The sequence below is a fragment of the Astatotilapia calliptera genome, chromosome 17 (genome assembly GCF_964374335.1).
Source record: "Astatotilapia calliptera chromosome 17, fAstCal68.1, whole genome shotgun sequence".
In the NCBI taxonomy this organism is placed as follows: domain Eukaryota; kingdom Metazoa; phylum Chordata; class Actinopteri; order Cichliformes; family Cichlidae; genus Astatotilapia; species Astatotilapia calliptera.
In genome coordinates this window covers 32,278,851-32,300,251 of record NC_137438.1, presented here as the reverse complement: position 1 = coordinate 32,300,251, position 21,401 = coordinate 32,278,851, and the positions used below count along the sequence as shown (strand labels likewise).

General features: G+C 38.8%; 1 protein-coding gene and 1 long non-coding RNA gene across 6 annotated transcripts in view; both read left to right on the top strand.

Annotated features, from left to right (window-relative positions):
* grm8a (glutamate receptor, metabotropic 8a) overlaps positions 1-21,401 on the top strand; it is a 334,910-nt gene that overhangs the window by 274,512 nt on the left and 38,997 nt on the right. The window lies entirely within an intron of this gene.
* LOC113028108 (uncharacterized) lies at positions 11,500-13,495 on the top strand. Its single transcript, XR_013902929.1, has 2 exons — positions 11,500-12,999; positions 13,158-13,495. It is a non-coding gene; the product is annotated as an uncharacterized LOC113028108 (long non-coding RNA).

Below are 21,401 nucleotides of genomic sequence, written 5' to 3'. Positions count from 1 at the left end.
TAATATCAGATATGAGTGTATTGACAATGAAATTAGAATATATAAAGAGAGATATAGGATATTATGAACTCAGATCACCAACTTGCAAACATTTCAGCCTCTTTAAAATCATGAATGATACTCACTTTTATCTTAAGACTTATCCTTTAACATCTGCCTTGTGAAGAACTCAAATTAAATATAAATTAATTCAGAAATGTAAATGTATTTATATAAATATAAATACAAATTTAATTTGCATTGTTATTCTTGATATAGGTAAGCATTTGGGACAGAGAAAAAATACATCTCTGAGCAAAGTAAAATCAATCAGCTCTTTTATTACTTCCTTTTTCTTCTAGAGTTTCTGAATTGAATCTAAAAACAGGCTCTCTTTAGTGGAACATGAACTCCTGTCTCCTGGTCAAAGTGCTTGTGGATTTATGTACATTCGTCCGATCTGTTCCACGGCACAGATTTCTTGAGAGTTAAAATCCTTGTTCCTGTCGTTTTAATGCTTACATGGCTCATATTAGATGTTATTGATGTCACTGTTTCGTGGAATGACCTTTTCCTTTTCTAACTCTTGGGTGGGGGGGTACCTTTTAAGTCAGTAAAAGGTTTAAACCACTTATGTCAAAATACATATTTCCATATTTTCCAAACATTTTCTGTTTAATTGTCTCCAGTTCCTCCGTGTGTATTGTCTCACTTCCATGCAAATCTTGCCACAGCAATGCTGCACACAAGTGGTTGCTTATCCATAGCTGCCCTAATGTGACATTAGGCTAAAGCCCTGAGGGCTGTATTATGAAGTGGGATTAATTGATTAGTGAGGTATGTTGAACTTAAAGCCAGAGTTTTCAGTGTCACACCGGTGGCTCACTTTGGGCTGTCTTTGTGCCTTGCTGGATCACCATGGTAACTTATGCTGAACACACAACCTGTTTGGGAGCAGGTTATTTTCAGGGCTTCAGTTTAAAATCATTTGGAACCTCTATGCTATCACAAATTCTTACAAAAACCACTGAATGGTTCTCAAGAACGCATACATTCAGCTGGTGTGGCAGAAAATTTATAAATGTTACAAGCACAGATTAGACAACTGACCAGTTATAGTTGTAGGCTGTTTATTAATGACAATATAAAATCATTCCAATTAATTTCACTTTGATCTAGTGAAAAGCTAACACAATTTCCACATTTCGTTCATGATGCTGTCAGAACTGAACAGACCCGTCATGTGGTGGTTAAAGCGGTAAAGATTAGGACCCAAAATGCAGACTTGCAGGTGGAACTACAATCAGCACAGTTTTATTGCTGGATTATGAAATTAAAAATAAATAATAAATAAATAAAAACAAACTGGAAGGAACTAGAAAACTAAACTAACAGCAACCTGGGGAACACAGCTGGACACAATCTAACAGATGAGACGGGACAAAACTAAATATAATGCATACAGGACAGGAGACTGTCAAAGTAAAACAGGAAGTACAAGAAATACACACATTGAGATGCAGACTGACTATATACAGGAAACAGAGGGAGGAGAGAGTGAGGGCAAAAGAGCAAGGGGTGAGAGGAGACATGACTGAGAGAACAGGCAACTAAACTTGGAGACTGATGGGCAAACAAACATGAAGACAAGACTTACTTAACTGGGAGACACTGAGGTAAGGAAACAGAGAAGAGACAAAGACATGAACGGGACCAATTGGCAACCAAGACACCCCAAATTAGAATTATACGGAGAAACACACGGATGAGGGAGAACGCGACACAGAACTGAGGGAGACGCGCACATAAATACACAGAGGGTTAACGAGGGAAGTGGGAGCACACGGGGAACACAGCTGACACAGATAATCGTAACGAGACAGGGCAGGAGTGAACACAACATGACGCATACTGACGAGAGACTGTCAAAGTAAAACAGGAAGTACACAGAGGTTCAGACAGGAGGAGAGAGAGAGAGAGAGCACAGACAAAACGGGCTGGGGAAAACATTGAATGAAACCCAAGGAGGGGAGACGAGGGCTCACAGATACACAGAGGGGCACACAGGGCATAAAAGTCACAAGGGGAAGTCAAGGAACAACTTAACAGAACATCCTAGAAACCAGAATAAAACACAAAACACACGAAAACTGACAGCATCATGATTTTATTTGTTATATAAGTTTTTTTGTTTTTTTTTAAATAACCTGTTCCTTTGACAATATCTCTGATTGGAGTAGGCAATGCTCAATTGACCCATTTTGTGTGGAAGAAAGAGAGTTAAATGATGCATGAAACGTCCACTTTTATGCTTATTTCCAGAAGCAGGAGACCTGAATTAGCAAAGCTTCTGCTGCAGTTTTAGACTTTGTCAAGCCAGAAAATGCAAAGAAGGCCTGGCTATCCTGAGTTTACGTTGTAGAAATACCCTTCTGATGTGTGGCACCGGTGTAACCCTTAAATTTTAGTTAAAATGAACTTAGTCTAGGGCTGTAGCCCAGTGTAACACTAAGCTTATCAGCAAATTTGTAAACTTTCTGATAGACCACATCATTTACATCAGGTATCTACGAGATTCGTTTACCATGTAAGGTAGATTATTGTATTATTGATACGTTATAGCTAGTCAACATCAGGTTTTGAATAGTGTGTTAATCCTTTTGTGTAAACATTTGGACAGTATCACATTTTTAATAAATTGTAGACACATTACAGTATTTTTTACCCAACTTGACTCAACAAATTCATATTTTAACAATGCTAAACGAAACGTCTAATTTGTCCTTATCAAAGAACATGTCACATTACCTCTCACACCTAACATTAGATTCAGTTTGTTTTCTCAAAACATGTAATCTTTTTACATTTTGCTTTTTTGCGAATAGCCTTGTATCACTTTGTACTGCTCAGTAATTTCCCCTCTCTCTTTCTCTTTGCATGACTTCCTCAAGTGTTGACAAATTTTAAGTGGATAAAAAAACCCCAAAAACACATTTGCTCATTTCAAAGTAGCATCAGACACCTCATTTGAATATTCTACTATTAATCTCCATTCCTCTCCCTGATGCGCCTGTACCTGCTTCTCTGTCAGCCTTTTCATTTCCTGTGTTCCTTCGTCCAGCATTGTGTGGAATACATAATGTCTGTGAAAGCAAGAGGCAGAGTGAGACTGGTTGCATTGTGAGGTTTACAAGAATGCTTTTCTGATTTAGAGGAACGATTAAAATTGCTTGAATATGTCTGTATAGGAATGTGCCCAAAATATGTATCAGTGTTTGATGCTTCCTGCTCTGTCGGTGTCTGCCCTTGCTAAAAGTGTCAGAAATAAATTCACAGGCAGGCAATGATTGCTGTTTCATACAGCAGCGGCAGATTTGCGCTCAAGTGAGTTTCTCAGTTATTGTTGGCCTGGAGGGTAGAGAAATCCTCCCATAACTACAAGGTCGCAAACTTTATCCCCAGATGAATCACCGAATCCTTCTCGCTTAGTAAAAGTTGGCCCAGACAGAATGAGCTGTAAGTGATCCTGACCAGACATTGAGACGGAATAAAATTTTTTTAGATAAGATGGAGCTGAAATGATATGGGAATACAAGCTTGTATTAGAGCTATTAAATTCTTTCATTAGCCTCTGACACTTTGTAGATGGCACTACAGAAAGTTATGGGTAACAGTGGCAATTACAATAAATTATAATGCAATTAATTTACAGCTGTGTTATCCTTTTAAGGTCACATGCTGCATCCATAAAAGTGAGAACGCTACAAATGTATAATTTACTGATGAAATAGGGGAATACTTAAACTAAAAACAGACTTTAAATAACTAATAATTTACTCCAGACACACCTCTACCCTCCAGTATTTTGAAAAGGAAGAAAAAAAAAGAAAATTTGAAGGAGTAATATAGAAAGAGTGCACTTGAATGCTTGAATTGAGGCATGACATGATTACAGAAAATAAAAAAATTAATAGGTGGAATCAATCAATTTGCCAGTGTCTGGGTTATGCGAAGATGGGAATTAAACACCTACACGCTTACCAGCCACATCATTTGATTCATCTGTTTAACTGTCTGGTTAGTGCAAATATCTAAGCAGCCAATCAAATGGCAGCAACTGAATGCATTTCGGCATGTAGACACAGTTAAGATGACCTGCTGATGTTGAAAAACAGCATTAAAATGGTGAAGAACGGTGATTTAAGGGACTTTGAATGTAGCTTGGTTGTCTGAGTATTGGAGAATAGGTATGCAACAATAACTCAAATAACCACTAGTTACAGTTAAGGTATGCAGAAGAGCATCTCTGAACACACAACACATCGAACCTTGAAGCAGATGTGCTACAGCAACAGAAGACCACACTGTGTCCTGCTCTTCCAACTAAATCAGGAAACTGAGTCCAGATTTCACATGGGCTCATCAAGACTGAAAAATGTTGACTGATCTGGTGAGTCTCGACTTTCTGCTGTGACGTATGAATGATAGGGTCAGAATTTTGTGTAAACAAGATGAAAGCAGGGTTCCATCCTGGCTTATCAGAGCAGGCTGCTAGTGGTGGTGTAATGGACCGCCATCCCCGGAAAAAAGAAAGTTGATCACTTTTTCTGTCAGTCTGTTTTCCCACTGTAAGTACTTGAGTTTGATTTTTAAAAAACTAATGAGTTTCATTTGCTGGGTGGTTGTTTGTAGTAAGTGGATCTGCTGGGGTTGTTCACATCTGGTCAGATGCCTTGAAGAAATGAAGCTTCTTCTGGCTACTTTTTTGTGTGTGTGTATTTTTATGAGTGTGTCTGGATACATTTGTGTTTTCTGATTAAAAACAGTTTCATTATTAGTGTGGTTAGGGTCACCATTACACTGATAACCCTTAAGGAGAAATGTGGGAAAAACTGAAGGCCTGCGTGTGTCTTGCCTGTGTTAATTGCACATCATGGGCATGGAGGAGAATAAGCTAGAGGTGATGATGGAGCATGGATTTTCTTTCTTGTTGCTCCTTATGGATCCATATCCATTTGCCTTTTGAGCAGCTACATGACAAAATGAGAGAGAGAATGGGCTGCTTTCTGACCAACTGAAAACCAGTTTGGTTGTTGCTGTTGCTGTAGAACCACAGAATCAATGTAGAAAACCAGTGCACTTCAACTTCAGCAAAAAGCCAACCGTTTAGCAACCTCTTCATTCAATTTGAGTACAGCCTTAACAGAATTTCAGCAGATGTCCATGTTAACACTAAAAATCAAGTTTTTTTTAATGGCCAGAGGACAAACTCTTTTTTTCTCTCATTTGTTCTCATGGGTTCTGTACACATCCACTCATGAAGGTGATGATTCCATTCGCATCAGAGTGGCATGGGCTTTTTTTTAAGGCTTTAATCTAGCTAAAAAGGTGATGAAGAGGACTCTTGTCCTGTTGGATCTACACAGGTATATCTTGAATTCATATCTTTCATACCTTGTGACCTTTCAATGGGTATATGCTATGTTATCAATTTGAAACAAAAACACAGCCATGAAAGCTGAGATGAAAATGAAAGAAGTAAATGGACTGGTACTTATGTAGTGTTTTTCGACTGATTTGAGCACTCAATTCACTTTCTTAATGCAAGTCCCAGTGACCCATTCCTTAAAGTGTTTTTGTTTAATACCAAAGCACTTTTAACTTAATGCTGATAGAATCCCACCCCAATGGATGCATCAGGGCGAACTTGTCGTGTAGTATCTTGCCTAGGATACTTTGACATGCAAGCTAGAGGAACCAAGATCAAGACAGACCTGCTGATTAGTTGATTCCCCGCTCTACCTCCTAAGTCACAGCCATATATACACCTCATTCTATTAAGAATCTCAACTTAAAAAGTTTGTTTTTTATTTTGAAAGGTAATTCATTCCAAAGTTTTATAGGACAGTATTTAAAGTTTTTTTTCGCCGTGTTTTGGCCTTTGCAATAGCATATGACAAATCACGTCTACCTGATGTGATTTGTCATATGTAATCTGTCTGCCTCACACATGATTGATTATGGCAGCTGGAGTGCCATGTTAACTGAATAATTTGTTATACATGGTTAAACATGGTTGCCTAGTCTAAGCAGTATCTTATTCTATCATCACTTGGCATTGTGGCAGAAACAAAAAGCCACAATGTTTTCTTTTATACATTCTTGCAGAGATGACGTATGGTTTATGGTGGCAATTGAATAAAATTATAATAATAATAATAATGGATTGCATTTATATAACGCTTTTCGGAACCCCTCAAAGCGCTTTACAATACTACTATTCATTCACTCTCACATTCATTATGTTACTGCATTTGTATTTTGAGAAGAGGTCACCTCAGGATGCAGGAATACAGTAAACAGCAGTATGCTTATTGCTCATCTTTTTTCACCTAGAAAAAAGCCCATAACACTATCCACACAAGTCAAAGTCATCCACTTTCTTACTTTCTCAGTTTCTCATGCCAACAGGATTTCTGAACACCTCAAATTTTTAACATGATATTGCCCAGATGTAGCTCCAAGCCACTTTAACACAGCAAGACTGATTTTTCATGTAGTGATTTGCACATTTGCCTTATAAAGGAAAGAGCCTTGGTTCACTCCCAGGAAGAGGCACAAATCCCTTTGGGGTTGTGTCAGGAAGGCCATGGTGTAACAAATCAAACGCGTGGCACTGTCGTGAACCCTTTTTAACAAGGCTGCAGCCAGAAGTATTACTGAGTTTGATTACATACTATTATATAAAAACAGTGTTTGCTTGACCTTGCCGGAAAATAATTTGCTACTATTTTGCACTATTTGCATTGCAGAGAAAAGCTCATGCAGATAAACAGAGGTAAATGCACACATACAGTACTGTGCAAAAGTTTTAGGCAGGTCAGAAAATGCTGTAAACAAAGAATGCTTTAAAAAATGGAAGTGTTTATCATTTATTTTCATCATCAATTAACAAAATGCAGTGAATGAACAAAAGTGAAATCTAAATCAAACCAATATTTGGTCTGACCACCCTTTGCTTTCAAAACAGCATCAATTCTTCTAGGTACACTTGCACACAGTTTTTGAAGGAACTCGGCTGGTAGATTATTCCAAACATCTTGGAGAACTAACCACAGATCTTCTGTGGATGCAGGCTACCTCACATCCTTCTGTCTCATCATTTAATCTCAAACACACTCGATGATTTTGAGATTAGGGCTCTGTGTGGGGCCATACCATCACTTCCAGTAATTTGTATTTTTCTGAAGATAGTTCTTAGTGACTTTGGCTGTATGTTTGGGGTCATTGTCCTGCTGCAGAATACACTTGGGGCCAAAAAACAATCATTTATATTTCTGAAAGCATTCTTTGTTTACAGCATCCCCCCTCCCACCCACACCCACACCTGCCTAAAACTTTTGCACAGTACTGTATATCACAGATTTTATGCATAATGAAAACTAAGGCAACTTGTACAGTTTTGATCCAAGGCACAAAAATAAAATATTAAACTGAAATAAATTTAGGAACGTCAGGAAAACAAAATGAGTTGGTTTGTTTGATTGTTTCACTTCATGTTGAGAACTTAACTCAGACCAGGTCAAAGTATTAACAGATCCAGATATACATACATTTACTTGCTTTTACTTCTACTGGCTTTGTTACTTGTAAGTACTCCCCCAGAAAAGCATTTCAGATGACGTCCTTTCTAATGCTTCTTTCTCCATCACACTCTCTTTTGTCCCTTCTTTGCTCTTCTGTTTCATTCTTTCCTTTTTAGCATACTTTCATTTGTTTGTGCTTCACTGTTATTGTCCTCTTTTCACCAACTCTATTTTTCTTTCTTTTCCCCCAGCTTTCTGTTTGACTCTCTGTTACTCTTCTGTACTCTGCACTCCTACCACTCGTACACCCTAAAGCCATTAAGTCATCAACTCATGGCACTATAGGCTTTATAAAGTCTTTGTTTGTTCCTAGGATTTGTTATCCACAAATTGTAAGGAAAATGTATTAAGTTTCATCAAAACAAATGTTTATTTTGAAACAAGTACACAATTATATATGTAGTCTGACTCGCTCTGTGTCAAGCATACTGCTTTGTTTGTTTGCTAAGCTGGGAGCAATATACCATGTTTAACCATCAGTATGATTATTATTGCTTCTCTTTCCTTCAGCTCACATTTTACATTTCATCGGCAGATTTTCAGTGAAACTTTAGTTATTTCAAAGCACCCACGTTTATGTTCAAACACAGAATTTGATTTGGGAATAAAATGTTATTCTGTTCATGACCATATGTGCTCTCTTTCAGACTGAGTGGTTTAAGGCTAAATGCAATTTGGATATGTCTCACAAACAATATGGGGTGGGTGAGAAAAAGGGATAAGAATTGTGATTCTTACTGAATACATACAAATAAAACACTGCGCTACCAATATATATATCGTTATGTGTATATATATATTCTTATTCTATCTATTTTGTGTCAAAGACCGGTCCAATATAATATTTTTCAATTTACATTTCTTGATAATCTTTCATTTTTCCGATCGTCATCAAACCAGTTTGCTTAACTGTTACTTGTACGGACAATAGCATGACAAAGAGCCAAAATCAAGTGTTTCCTCCTGTAAATCAAGAATTGTTTTCAATAAAAAACTAATTCTCAACACCAAGAACTGAATTAAATTGAACTGAACTGTGAGATTTACAATTATTCCCACCTCTAGTAGGGAAAAGAAGGGCCTATTTTTGTCCTTTACACAAGTTTATATGTGGATGTGTTTTTCATGCAAGGTAACTCTCATTGTGATCTTCACTATGTGTGGTTATATTCCATGCAGAGAGACAAGATGGACTTTCACAACTGAACTGGCTTGCACTAATTAGAGGGGCTTGACTTTCATATGAAGAACTCTATACCTGGCTGAACAGCCTTGAGGAGAAAGAGAGAAGGATAAAAAAGGGAAGGTTTTGGTTAATGACATTACAAAAGGAACTGGCTTGGGGGATGAAGGCCACCTGTTATGGGAGAAAGAGTACTTGTATTATTCTGGAGAACTAGCTTCCCTATACATGATGAACTTGAACAGTCGCAAATGATCTTGGAATAAGAAAGAGGGAGCAAAGGAGTCAGAAGAGCTTATCCCAGTAGAAAGTCTATTAGGGCTATATGACCTTGAAGGGATATAGGAGAAAGAAGATATGGAAAACAGACAAGAGTAGAGGTTGAAGAGAAAGTGAATCAGAGAGATGAATGGGGTAAAAAAAGATGGAGAGCTTGCTGAAAAGCAGAAAAGGCAAAGAGAGTGCAAAAGACAATGAGAAAAGGGCAGTGCTTTAGGGCGGATAAGACAGATAAAAGAAAGATGAACTTTGCTTGGTCAATAACAGCTTTGGGTAGAAGAAAACAGCGAAATAAGAGTCATCTTCAGTCTATCCATGGGGCAAGGAAGAAAAATGGATGGAAATCCAGGGCATAGTAAAAGTAAAAAAAATACCCCAAAAACAAACTTTTTTTTTTCTTTTTACTTTAGGGGCTGCGTAAAATGACCTTCAAGATGAGCTGACAGTGATATATCAAATTTATGTTCAGCTCGTAGACTTGGATAGAAAAGAAACTGTAAAAGACAAAGAGAAGCATGAATTTAAAGTTAAACTGAATATGACATTAGAAATGACAAGAGAACAAAAAGAGAGAAACATGGAGCATGCTAAACATATAATGGCAAATATGCCAAATTTTCTTTGGTTAGGGCAACCATAAGAAGGGAAGAATGCATAGGGAACTGTCCTGGTTTATTATTCAAACTTCAAGTAAGTGGAAGGGGAGAATAATAAGAAAAAGGTAATGCCCTTTCAATCCCCATAAAATCAGTGATATATTTAACAACAACCTTTTTATCCGCATCTACCTGATGTTGATTCTTTATTGTCAGTTTAATACCTCAACAGCTGTTTTTCAGGTATTCTTAAACCCTTTCCCCATCTTTTAGGTCTGTTTATTCCTAAATTTTTAATGGAGACAAAATCTTTTGGATGTAGTACAATATTGAGTGAGAACACTATAACCAGCAGCTGTGAACGGCTGCAATATAATCCCAGGAGGAAACTGTCCATAGCAAATTTAAAGTGCTTGTTTTTTTCCACTGACAAGCTCAGATTTGTATTGACTGTTTTTAAGTTTATCACCCTTTGCTTTTACATGTATTGATGTCAAGTTGGCCAAGTTCTAAGTTTAGAATTGTGTTGTCCTCCCTCTATCGCCAATGTTGGAAAAGCATTCTTCAGAATTATGGGTTTTAGTACAGAATTTATTTTCCTAATTCCTTGGCTCTAGTTATCCTGGTCAAAACAGTCACTCAAATATAAGAGTCTGGCAAAGTGTATGTGTGGACCGGAGGGCTTCCATTATTTGTAGCTCAGCTAGACACAGTTTCAGCCTAAAAATACTCTCTGAAAGGTTTTAATAATCATATTGCCACAATTAAGAAATGGTCACCTGTAAACCAATAAAATCTTTTTATTTATTTCTTAACATATTTGTACTCCATCTCTGCAATATTTCTATGTTCCTACCCCAAATAGCTCTCTCCAACTCCAAAACGCTGATAAAACTTTTAAGACTTCTCACTAAGTGAGACGTCTCTTAGATGTGAGATGCGTCTTTATAGCTAGAATGACAATCTGATCCTTTCAGAATCCTCTCAGTGGCAAAAACATTGCTTCTAGTTGCTTTGTTTTTTCTGCAATCACAATCATTTCGACAGTACATAGATCAACCGGTAAATTGGTAGCTTCACTTTCATGGTCACCACAATAGACCAGTTGAGTGTCCACATCACTGCTGATGCCATACCAATCTGTCTATCCCCCATTCCATTCTCCTCTCAACCATGAACAAAACCCTGAGATTCTTAAAGTCCTCCATAATGAGTTTAGCACAACTCTCAGTCTCAAGCTAGGACTCCTTCCTCACCACAGAGGTGACTTTGCAAGTCCCAAAAGCCAGTTTCAGTAGCTGGAAATTGGAACACCAAGGCCTCCATCCTTCATGTCATCTACATTCTCCAGACCCCTACATCCTCTGGCATCCTGGGCAATGGTTCCAGTATGGATCAGTGGATCAGTTTGAGGCTGGTTGCGCCCACTGGGCTAAGAATACTCCCAGTCAGCATTACCCACTGTTACTATTACTATTATTCCCATTGAGGTCTCTTGAATTGCACCTGGTTAAATTGTTCTGGTATCTTGAGTTAGTAAATACTCTTTATAGCAGGAGTGTAAAGATCCTTTTAGTTAAAAGGCTACAGAAATGTAACTTCATGCAATTAATTATGCACAATGTAACATAGGTAATCATTTATGAAATTATGTAATCTGTGAACACACCACCACCTTTAGATGTTTAGATTTTTTTACAAGACTTATAGTCTTATTAAATTATCTTATTTCTCTAAAGAACGTAACTCAACAGCTACAGTAGCTCTGTCTAAATTTGGAAAGTCAAGCGCACCAACAAAGCTGTTGAGTCATGGGATGTACTTAGTGCTTCACTCTATATAGACTCCTCAGGTCCAAACATAATCTCATACTTACTACCTGCTGTCCACTTACAAGCAGCAGGTAGTAAGTAGAAGATTATTTGCACATTTTCCAAGTGTTTACAGGTAGTGTCATGGTAGCTCCATAGTGTAATGGTTTACACATTCCCTTAGCAAGGGTAAACTCCCTAGTTTATCCCCAATTGGGATTTGTTTCAGGAAGGGCATCCCATGGAAAAATCTGTCAACTTTACTGGAGTTACCTACTGTGGTGACCTCTTGCGATTGAAGAAGCAGCTGGAAGTACCTATTGTACACATAGCTGGACTGGCCATCGGGCATACCGGGCATTTGCCCGGTGGGCCGCTGGCGATTTTTTGTTTTTATGGGCCGATGGATTTTTTTTTTTAATTTTTTTATTTTTTAGGAAGGGTATATATAATGAAAGGTGTTGGATTGGCCAATTGGTCATGATCGACTCTGGGCTGGACCAATTACAGCCGAGGAGGCTGGATGCACCCTCCCCCTTGTTTAGCAATCACGTGATTTTCGCGCATTGCATGCCGGGAACCCGTGGCAAAACAATCCAAGTACCGCATCAAATGCAAACATTTGCAGCACCGCAAAACGTTCATTCTCCGGTTCCAATACCTTCTTTTTTTTTCTTTGCCGCACAAAAAAGGAATGTACAAAACAAAAGGAGAACAATGCCGGTCCGTACAAAGACAGACTCGACGAAAAGACAAAGAAAAGATACGAGGAAAAAATCAAAGGAGTGAAAGAGTGAACAAAAGACGTCAGCGTGCTGCCCAACTTTCACCACGCTCAGATTAATAATTATACGCTTCTTGGAGTGAGTGCACACACTCGTGAAGTTTAGTAACTTCAGGTCACTGCAACAAGCCCAGGTACAGTTTACCGACGGATGGGTACAGGACCTTGAAATGCACCGTGTAGAACGAAAGACTATTGTACATATCATAAGTTTACCAGTCTCACAAATCGTCTTCATAAATACACATTCATTAACAGTTTATTAATAGGACCTTTGAGCTCAACGGTAATTAATTAGTAGTGGAAATAATTTCTGGTAGTGTAACAGTGTTTATCTGGTATTATTCCACTTGCCACAAATATCAGTGTCATGGGGAAACAGCGCCCCCCCTCTCAGTGTGGCTGGTTAGGTGAGGCTGGCTGCAGTAATCGCTGCCAGTCTGCCGTAGCCATACGAGAGGTGAGTTGTATTGTTCCGCACACAATATAGCTAAGTAGTACAGACACATAAAACATGTTTGATTAGCTGACGAGCACCGAGTGTAATAAGTGCTTAGTGGACACATGTCCAACACCAGTTTTATGTACTTTTCATTTGTTTATTAATGTGTGAAACTGTATGCTAAAGCGGAATGCTAATGAGATGTTCTGCCGTAGTGTGCTGTGCGGAGTGGTGTGTGGCGAGCCTGTGCACTGATAATACACCGTTGTTTCCATTCAGGTACATCATTTGTTGTTGCTGTTATTTTATTGTATATTAGAAATTGTAATATTGCTGCAGTAATCGCTGCCAGTCTGCCGTAGCCATACGAGAGTGTGCTGTGCGGAGTGGTGTATGGCGAGCCTGTGCACTGATAATACACCGTTGTTTCCATTCAGGAAATAAAGTGGCAACGATCGATCAGAGACTCCTTGTCTTTTTAAAAACACTACACAACGCAGAGTCGAGGAGTCTGTTTGGGCCGAACTGTTGCAGCGGGATGAAGCAGAAACCGGTTACAGTAGCATTACAGAAATGTAGCAGTGACAGTAATATTGTATGTTGTAATCGCAATGGACAATTAGTGATACAAAACAACTGTTTTATCCTGTGAATAAAAGTATATGGTTTTGTCAGTGTACCATGGTTATAACAGAAACGAAACGCAATATTGTGTCAGGACAATTCACTATTTATGCACAATAAACACAATAAATAAAGGAGCATAGCGCGACAATTTCTGTTCAGCGCCAGACTTGCTTGTAACCTATATCACCAATTATGTTAAGAAAAATGACGTATTAACTACTAAAAAACTCTGACCTTTGTGGGAATGCTTGGAGCAGACTAACATGTGAGCTGGAGTGTTCTGGGACGTTATATTTGGTATATCCAGACCATCTGTCGGCTCTTACTTCGGAAACATGGCTTAAAAATTTCTCTTCAATGACTTAATCCGATAAAAAAAAAAAACGATCTCTTTACCCGTCGGCTTCCCGTGGCTGTCATGCGACCGGCTATTGCAGTTAATAATACAACAGCTTCTTGCCATTTTTTGGGTTTCTTTTTATCGCTGTGTAACTGAGTTCAATTGAAAGCCTGCGTGCGCTAGTACCTCTTGCCACAAGTTCCCAAAATCCTTTGCGGTTTTATCCCTGAATGACGTCACATTTTCAATCTTTATCCTGGTGGGCCGTGCTCTAGTCAAAATGCCCGGGCCGATTTTTTGTCCCAGTCCAGCCTTGATTGTACAGGTAGTGTCACCTTGCCTGCTGTAGAAGAGCTCTCTTACAGTGCTTATTTATTGTTTGGTGAAGCCATATGCAGTATATAGTTGGCCGTTGAATAATGTCAGTGTAAACTGTGAGAGACAAATGGGCAAAACAGCCATCGTATAAAGTAGACCTTGTTCAGCTACTGTGTATCTATAGGCTGTGCATATAAAAGCATTTTCTATCCTCTTGCTATTGTTTTCAATATTATACATTACCCCTTTCTCTTGCAATGAGCTAAGTTCTGAAAGAGGATCATTAGCTGAATATAATTTTAGATAAGAGGAATGAGTAAGAATAGGTAGAAACTAAGTAGGTATAAAAGCAATCATACAGAGAGCCCAAATCAGTGCAGCAAAGAGGCAAATATACACTCACATGGGCACAAAAACAAACCACTATTGGAAATACATTTAATTCAGAAAAATAAGAGGCAAGGATAATAGAGTAATAATTTTTGTTAATTAATTAATTTGTTAATTATTACTACTATTATGCAGGTCTGTTGGACAGGACGATGCAAACCCATCTAATCAGTTTTATTACTCCCATACCCATTTGGCCTGTGGGTGCTCTCCTCTACCTTGGAAGGCTTAGTAGGTTGGTTATCATCCATTGCAATCAGTGATAAAGGGTGAGCAGCACAGATTATACTTCTAGCAGTCATGTGAAGAAGAACACTTACATTGTCTGCTGATAAATGCTAGCAAATGTAGCTTTGTAATATGTGCTTTACATCATAAAAAGGGCATATTTTTATGACATTTATTGATTGAATTGAATTGATATACCTTTATTAGTCCCACAAGGGGAAATTTCATAAGGCTGCCGACCTATTGCACGCAATGGCGGCGCCATCTTACCCTCCGACCATACATACATTACACAAAACATCACATGGAGAAGACAGGTCAGAGAGGTATAACAATGGAAAATGCACCACATGAGGAAAGATAAGGAGAAAAAAATAACTCCCCCCAGACTGAGCTCCAACAGGGAGATCAGTTTGAGAACAGAAAAAAACACCTCTGCACATAGCACATGAAAAAACTCTTAATACACCAAAGAAACACATGACAAGCCACAAGGGTGGGTAAAGGGTGAGAGACAGCCGAATTAGACAGTACATCCGGGCCTGCGTGCGCTGGTCTCCTTGATCCACCGTCAGCATCGGAAGGGGGGGATGAGTGTGTGCATATCAGTGTATATGTATGTTTGTGCGTGTCCAGAGTTCAGCTGAGACAGTGTCCTTCGCCCTGCTAGGCTAAGTAAACGGTCTTCCAGCCAACCCAGGTGGCCTTGCATGGAATAGGAAGGAACAGACTAAACACAGTCGTTATCAGGGTGTTGTTGTTCAGCTCCAGCCTTGAGACAGCAGCTGGTGCCAAATGGGTATCCGCATGAAGTGATGGTGGTTTTTACTTTAGTGCGAACAGCTCATATGAATTTCAAAGCAGTTCTACAGTCCAACACTGGTCTCTCAATCTCCCATTGGAAAGCCATGAGCTTCGCCATACTTGCGTTCTGTGATGTTGTCATTTCTTTTGCTCAAGGAGCCGATTCTGAGAACTCACGGCAGTGTGCCTCCCCGAGATGTCATCCAATTTGCGCCCAGAGATGTTATTCCGAGCTAGCCCTTCCGAGATGTATCCAGTCTGCAGTCAAAGATCTTATTCTGAGTATTCACAGCAGCCGTAGCCTTTCCAAGATCTTATCCGTGCTGCACTCAATGAGCCCATTTTGAGAAACTCACGCCTCTCCCATCATTCCAATCCCAGCGGGCAGCTCTGTGGGGGTTTGAACAGCCGGTTCCGCTTTCTTAATTCTTTGATAAGTCAGGGCCAAGCCAGCTCCGATCTGCCAGAACCCTGTTAACATGGTTCCGAATAGGTAGATATCTTCAGCACCAGTGTTGGTCAAGTTACTTGAAAAAAGTAATCAGTAATTACCGATTACTCCCCTGAAAAAGTAATCCCGTTACTTTACTGATTACTTATTTTCAGAAGTAATTAATTACTTAGTTACTTAGTTACTTTTTAAAAACACGATTTACAACCTGAATAGGTGATAAAGCGATAGATCTTTCAGCCCAATTCTACTTTTTCTGCATGATCCATCATACAAAATGTAATCAAATGGAAAAGTCTCTTTTTAAAACTTGTTTTATTAGTTTTAACTTTATGCATCAAGGAAAAATTTAATTATATGCAACATTTTCTGACTGGAAGAAATTTGTTTAACATTTAAACCTATTTTCTGCACATTCCAGCACATAAAATATTTTTGTGTGTGTTTACACTCACTCTTTCAAATAGATGCAAGTAAAACACAGCAGAAAATAAATAACATCAAAGACTAGTGGTCCTGTTGCTCTATTTTCACCTGTAAAGCAGGAGTAGGGTAGGCGGAGGGGTGCTCTGGTGCAGGTGTGCCGCAGCGGTCAGTGGAAGAATCCGCGAGTTTCTCTGTGAGTTTCCCATTACGTCGTAGCGCACTCGGTGCTTGCTTGGAAGTTTAGGGGGTTTTTTTCGCTTTAAAAAGAAGTCTTCTTCCCACGCACAATGGACGCTAATGTTTTTGTCACTTTTTATGGAATCAAACTCAAAGTAAGGTCCGTACTTCCACGCTTTAAACGCTGCACGCTCATACTCTCTCCCGCACTCAATATATGATGCACTGTTGATCTGCACACAGCTGTTGTCACGAACGTCGCACTCGCTTACGTCACTGTCATGAGACATTCTCGCAAAAAAGATCACGGTTTTAGTAACGCAGTAACGCAGCGTTCCTACGGGAAAGTAACGGTAATCTAATTACCGTTTTTGCAATAGTAATCCCTTACTTTACTCGTTACCTGAAAAAAGCAATCAGATTACAGTAACGCGTCTCTGTTCAGCACTCAGGCTCACCCAAGCCCAAACTTCTCGTTGAGAAAGGGGTGTCAATTGCATTTAGGGACCAGTTGATCCAATCCATAATTCCTCTTTTAGGTTTTAGAGAACAGACTGTGAGAGAATGTTCCAGGGAAAAGTAATACAAAAATACAAGACTAGACAAGGACATAAGAGGCTAAGCAGGGAAGCTAAGGGAGAGGAAGAGGAGGAGAGGAGAAAAGTGCGACCGCCTTCGTCAAGAGCAAGAGCAGAAAAAGTTGTTTGTCTCTAAACCTAATTTAGCAAAACTCATGACTCTATGATTCCTGTGCCAGTGTTGAGAGTGGTATGGCCTGTCCTAGCCTCCATATATAAATTTCTTATATTTATACCTTGGTTGGGCATGGCCAAAAAACTGTCCTTAAATATTATGATAAAAACCTCTTAGCTGGCAGAGGAGCCCAGGTATTGGTGAACTTTGCTGTAATCGTCTGAACACTTTTAGGCAACTTTTCTAGTCTTTGGGAGCTCTCTAGGCTTCTTCAGACATTTTGACTGATCCCCAACACCACTGGCTGAAGCCAAGACGTGAACCATAACGTTTCTGAAGAATATAACTTTATGGACCATGGTGAGATATGGTTGGGTTTTGGCTAATAGCTGGTTGGAGAGCAACTTGTTGGTAGAAAAACGCTGTTCTATGCTTATAAACTGTGTTACCATTGATATATTTCATAGTTACAAGAAAAGAAATGGGAACAGTTTTTTCAACAGGCTATTAGCAACAAAATGCCTAAAGATACAATGTAAAATGTGTTATTTTCTAGGTTGCCTGTTATGTGTAGACAAAATAAAGGTTCATCCCATTAAGTTAGATGTCTTTTTATATTTGGACAGTGCATGGGGCAATGCTAAGTGACTTTTGCAATGCTATACGTGTGTATGTTTGTGAGATTTTTGCCTTTTGAAATGCAAGTTAGTGTACAGGGTTAAACTGAAAAAAGGTTTTATATATTATAAAATTGTTTGACTGTAAAAAAGTCAAGCAGAGAGTTGAAACTGTAAGCAGTGTAGCTATAAGTAACACTTGAGCTCTCTCCTTGACTGTTTTCCTCTTTCTTCTGCCAAGTTTGTTAATGTAACTCCTTGTTTCTTGTTTTGTTTATTTCTCCTCTCTCCCGCTTTTATTCCCTGCAAATTGCATTTCTATCCCCGGCTCAGGCTGTTTTGTCTCTTTTGATCAGCTTAATATGGCCGGCTCCCACGGTTTTTATCGCTTTTCTTACTCTTCTCTCTTCCATTTTCTCAAAGGCTGCAGTGAATGCAGATGATGACACAAATATTGGCTCAGTAAATTAGTTTTTTGTAATTACGGGAGACTGCCGTACAAAAATATATGTATATATTTTCTTGTGCCCTGCATGTGTGCATCATTCGACATAAGTCATGAAAAACATGTCATTTCAGTAGAAAAGATTCTTACTGTATTTTATTTTAGCCAAAGTGTTTCATTGTTATTCACACGGAGAATCGTTTAGATCTGGATCCTCTTCAAACATGTTCCATTATCAGCTCTGTTTCCCTCAGACAAACTATCTCATGGTTGTTTTGCTTTTGCACAGACAAGGCGAGGTGATAACAGAGATGCTGAGAGGAGAGATGACTCCACGGGAAGGGATGGGTATAGCGTGCTTTGGAAATGCACAGAGGAAGGGGGAGGGGAGATAGTTGCTGTTGGATCAAACAGATTTAGAGGTAAAGAGTGACCAGATGGGATGAAATGATTGGCCACGAGGAAAGTTGTACAGCAAGTGGCTGCAAAAATGTCCGATTATGTGACAGAAAATTGGGAAAGGACAGAAAAAGACTAGAAAAAAGCCATGAGAACTACTGTTTAACCAGCTGCTCTTTTACAGTCGCCTTCCTTGCGAAAATGTGAAAATGACAGTTTTTTTCTTCCATAACTTCAGGTTTCATCATTATTTTTCTTCTGTCATTTCTTATTCTCTTTTTGTGTTTCTTTCCCTGTCTGTCTGTGTCGTTTTCCCCTATTAGTGCTATCGATGCATAGCACACAGATGGGAGCCTGTTGGCAAAGAACACACACACAGACCTATGTTTTATTAATGCATGCTGCAGTGTAGCTTTTGCATCTTCCCTTCATATAAATTTAGTCTCTGGTATGAAGACTTGCTATTCTTCATTGGTTCTTATTAAGTGTACCAGGCAAGACTTGAGGCTTTTTTACCAGCTCTTCTATTCTTTAATTTTTCTGCCATCTTTGCATCTATCTTAAGTTTAAGTAAAAAACATTTTGTATACTTTCTGTGTCCTTTTGCTGCACCACTTCCATCTGCCTCACCTACCGTTCTTTGCTCTTAAGTGGACTGATATCTCTCTGCAGCTGACTGTGAAGTAGACAGTATCGAGTACTTGTCAGTACCCTCATGTTTTACCTTGTTCTTCCTCTATCATTAATTTTACTCTATCGTTTCTCTTTTTCTGTTTTTCTCTGACTGTTAACCCTTTAAGACCTACCATAGAACCAAGTCCGCCAGAGCTTACTTTATATTTTTACATGCTGTAGAGCCATTTTTGGGAGCATTTCAAGTTGCTATACATCAATACAACTGTTATAGCCCATATTTTAATAATATGTATACATTAAGTCCATAGTAACTACATTAATTGCAAAAAAGTGCAATAAACTACAAAAAAATTGAAAATCGTTTTTGTTTTTTTTATATATATTTCTACTTGGAGAAATTTAAGAGGCTTATCCCTCAAAACTTTAAATACAGAAAAGTTGCAAAAAATAGTTCACAACAACAGTAAATTTATTTTGAGTGTCTTCATAGTTTTATTTTTGAGATACAGCAATTTTTATATACTGCAGGAAAAACGAAAAACAATCCTATGATGCAAATTTGCAAAGAAAACAGCATGTGCATCAAAATAAACTATTTCCAGCAGTGCAATTCGAGTTCTAAGCATCCCAGAAACTATTCAGAAAAGCATAAAGTCAAACATGATTTATAAAAACACCAGTATAGGCTTTTAAGGCCTACAAGTAAAAAACTACATTTTACGCAAAAATGACGTCACTTCCGGTTTCGGGCAGGAAATGGCGGACATGCGATCGTTCGTGCTGTCGTCTGTTTCAATGTGGGAAGTGTTTCGAACAGCTGATGGGATCGGCAAAGCGTGTTTCTGGCATATTATATTTTTGTTCCTGCAAGCGCTTTTTATGCAATTTTTCCAAAGCTATATGTGGAAGGAAACCGTGACCTAGGACACGCTGATGGTATAAGATGTAAGTACAACTCCTCCGGTTTCATATGCAAAAAAAATTTTTGTGCTCAGGTTCTAATAATTACACAAAACGGAGCGTGCCCGTAAAGGGTTAAGCTAGCCAAGGTTTCTTACTTTCACTCCTGTATTCCTTACCTTCATTTTTTGTCTTCTTTTCAGCTCTCTCAGATTTGTATGACTGACATTGAATATATTTGAATCTAGTGGAAACCAAATCATTTCTCCGTCTTCTTTCCTGTGCCAGTATTACTGATTCCCTCTTATTTCATCCCTTTCCCACCTCTGTTAGTGTATCTCTGTCTGCAAGCTCATTTCAGCCAAATTGAAATTCACATTGGCTTCTTTGAGTTCTTGGTTATTAGATATTTTATTAGATTACTGAAGTAAAAGGTCATGACCCATGATCTTCTTTTTAACAAATCTAGAGGGAAGTTGTAGTGTATTGTTGATACCCAGAGGGATAGCCTCCGACTCTGTGGGGAAGCTACAGAGCGCTGTTGCTGGCAGGCCTGGAAACAGTATTTTGCCATAGGACACTTTAGTTGGGCCTTTGTCATTTTAGATGTCTATCTGGTGCTGCGAGGCGACCTGCAGAGTTGAAATAAGCCCTGAAAAAATGTTTTCTTGCACATACGCACTCTTCCTGCCTTCAAGTAGAATTTTTACCTGTTCTCACTGTGCTCAAGCAGCACAATCGCAGCACCCAAATCCTCCTCCAAAAATGAAAGACTCAGACTTCAGAATTCAGTATTTTTCTCAATCACAGTAAGTGAAACAATGCATTATGTTACCTACATCTTCCCCCTGGCCTTTTTTTCAAGCACTTTGTGTCAATTAGCATAACCCAAAGCATGCCAGCTTTGGGTTATGCAGAATAAATCCATCACAGGCAAATAATTCACATGCTAAACAGGAGAGGTGACAAACTGTGATCCCAAATAACAAATGGTTTACAAGATATACAAAAATATTTGTGGCATATGGATGTTTAAGGAGAAAAACGTGTCTTCGGGACAAACGCAGCACTTACTCGCACATTATGACAAATATGTTCTGCAGTGCAGCATCTTGCTTTGAAAAGCAGCTCATAATGGGTGTCACTATGGATGAGGTGGAGGTGTGTTGCTAGGGCAACAGGTGATATTTCGTGTTTTTTTTTTTTTTTTTTCCCCTTCCAAGGTCAAAG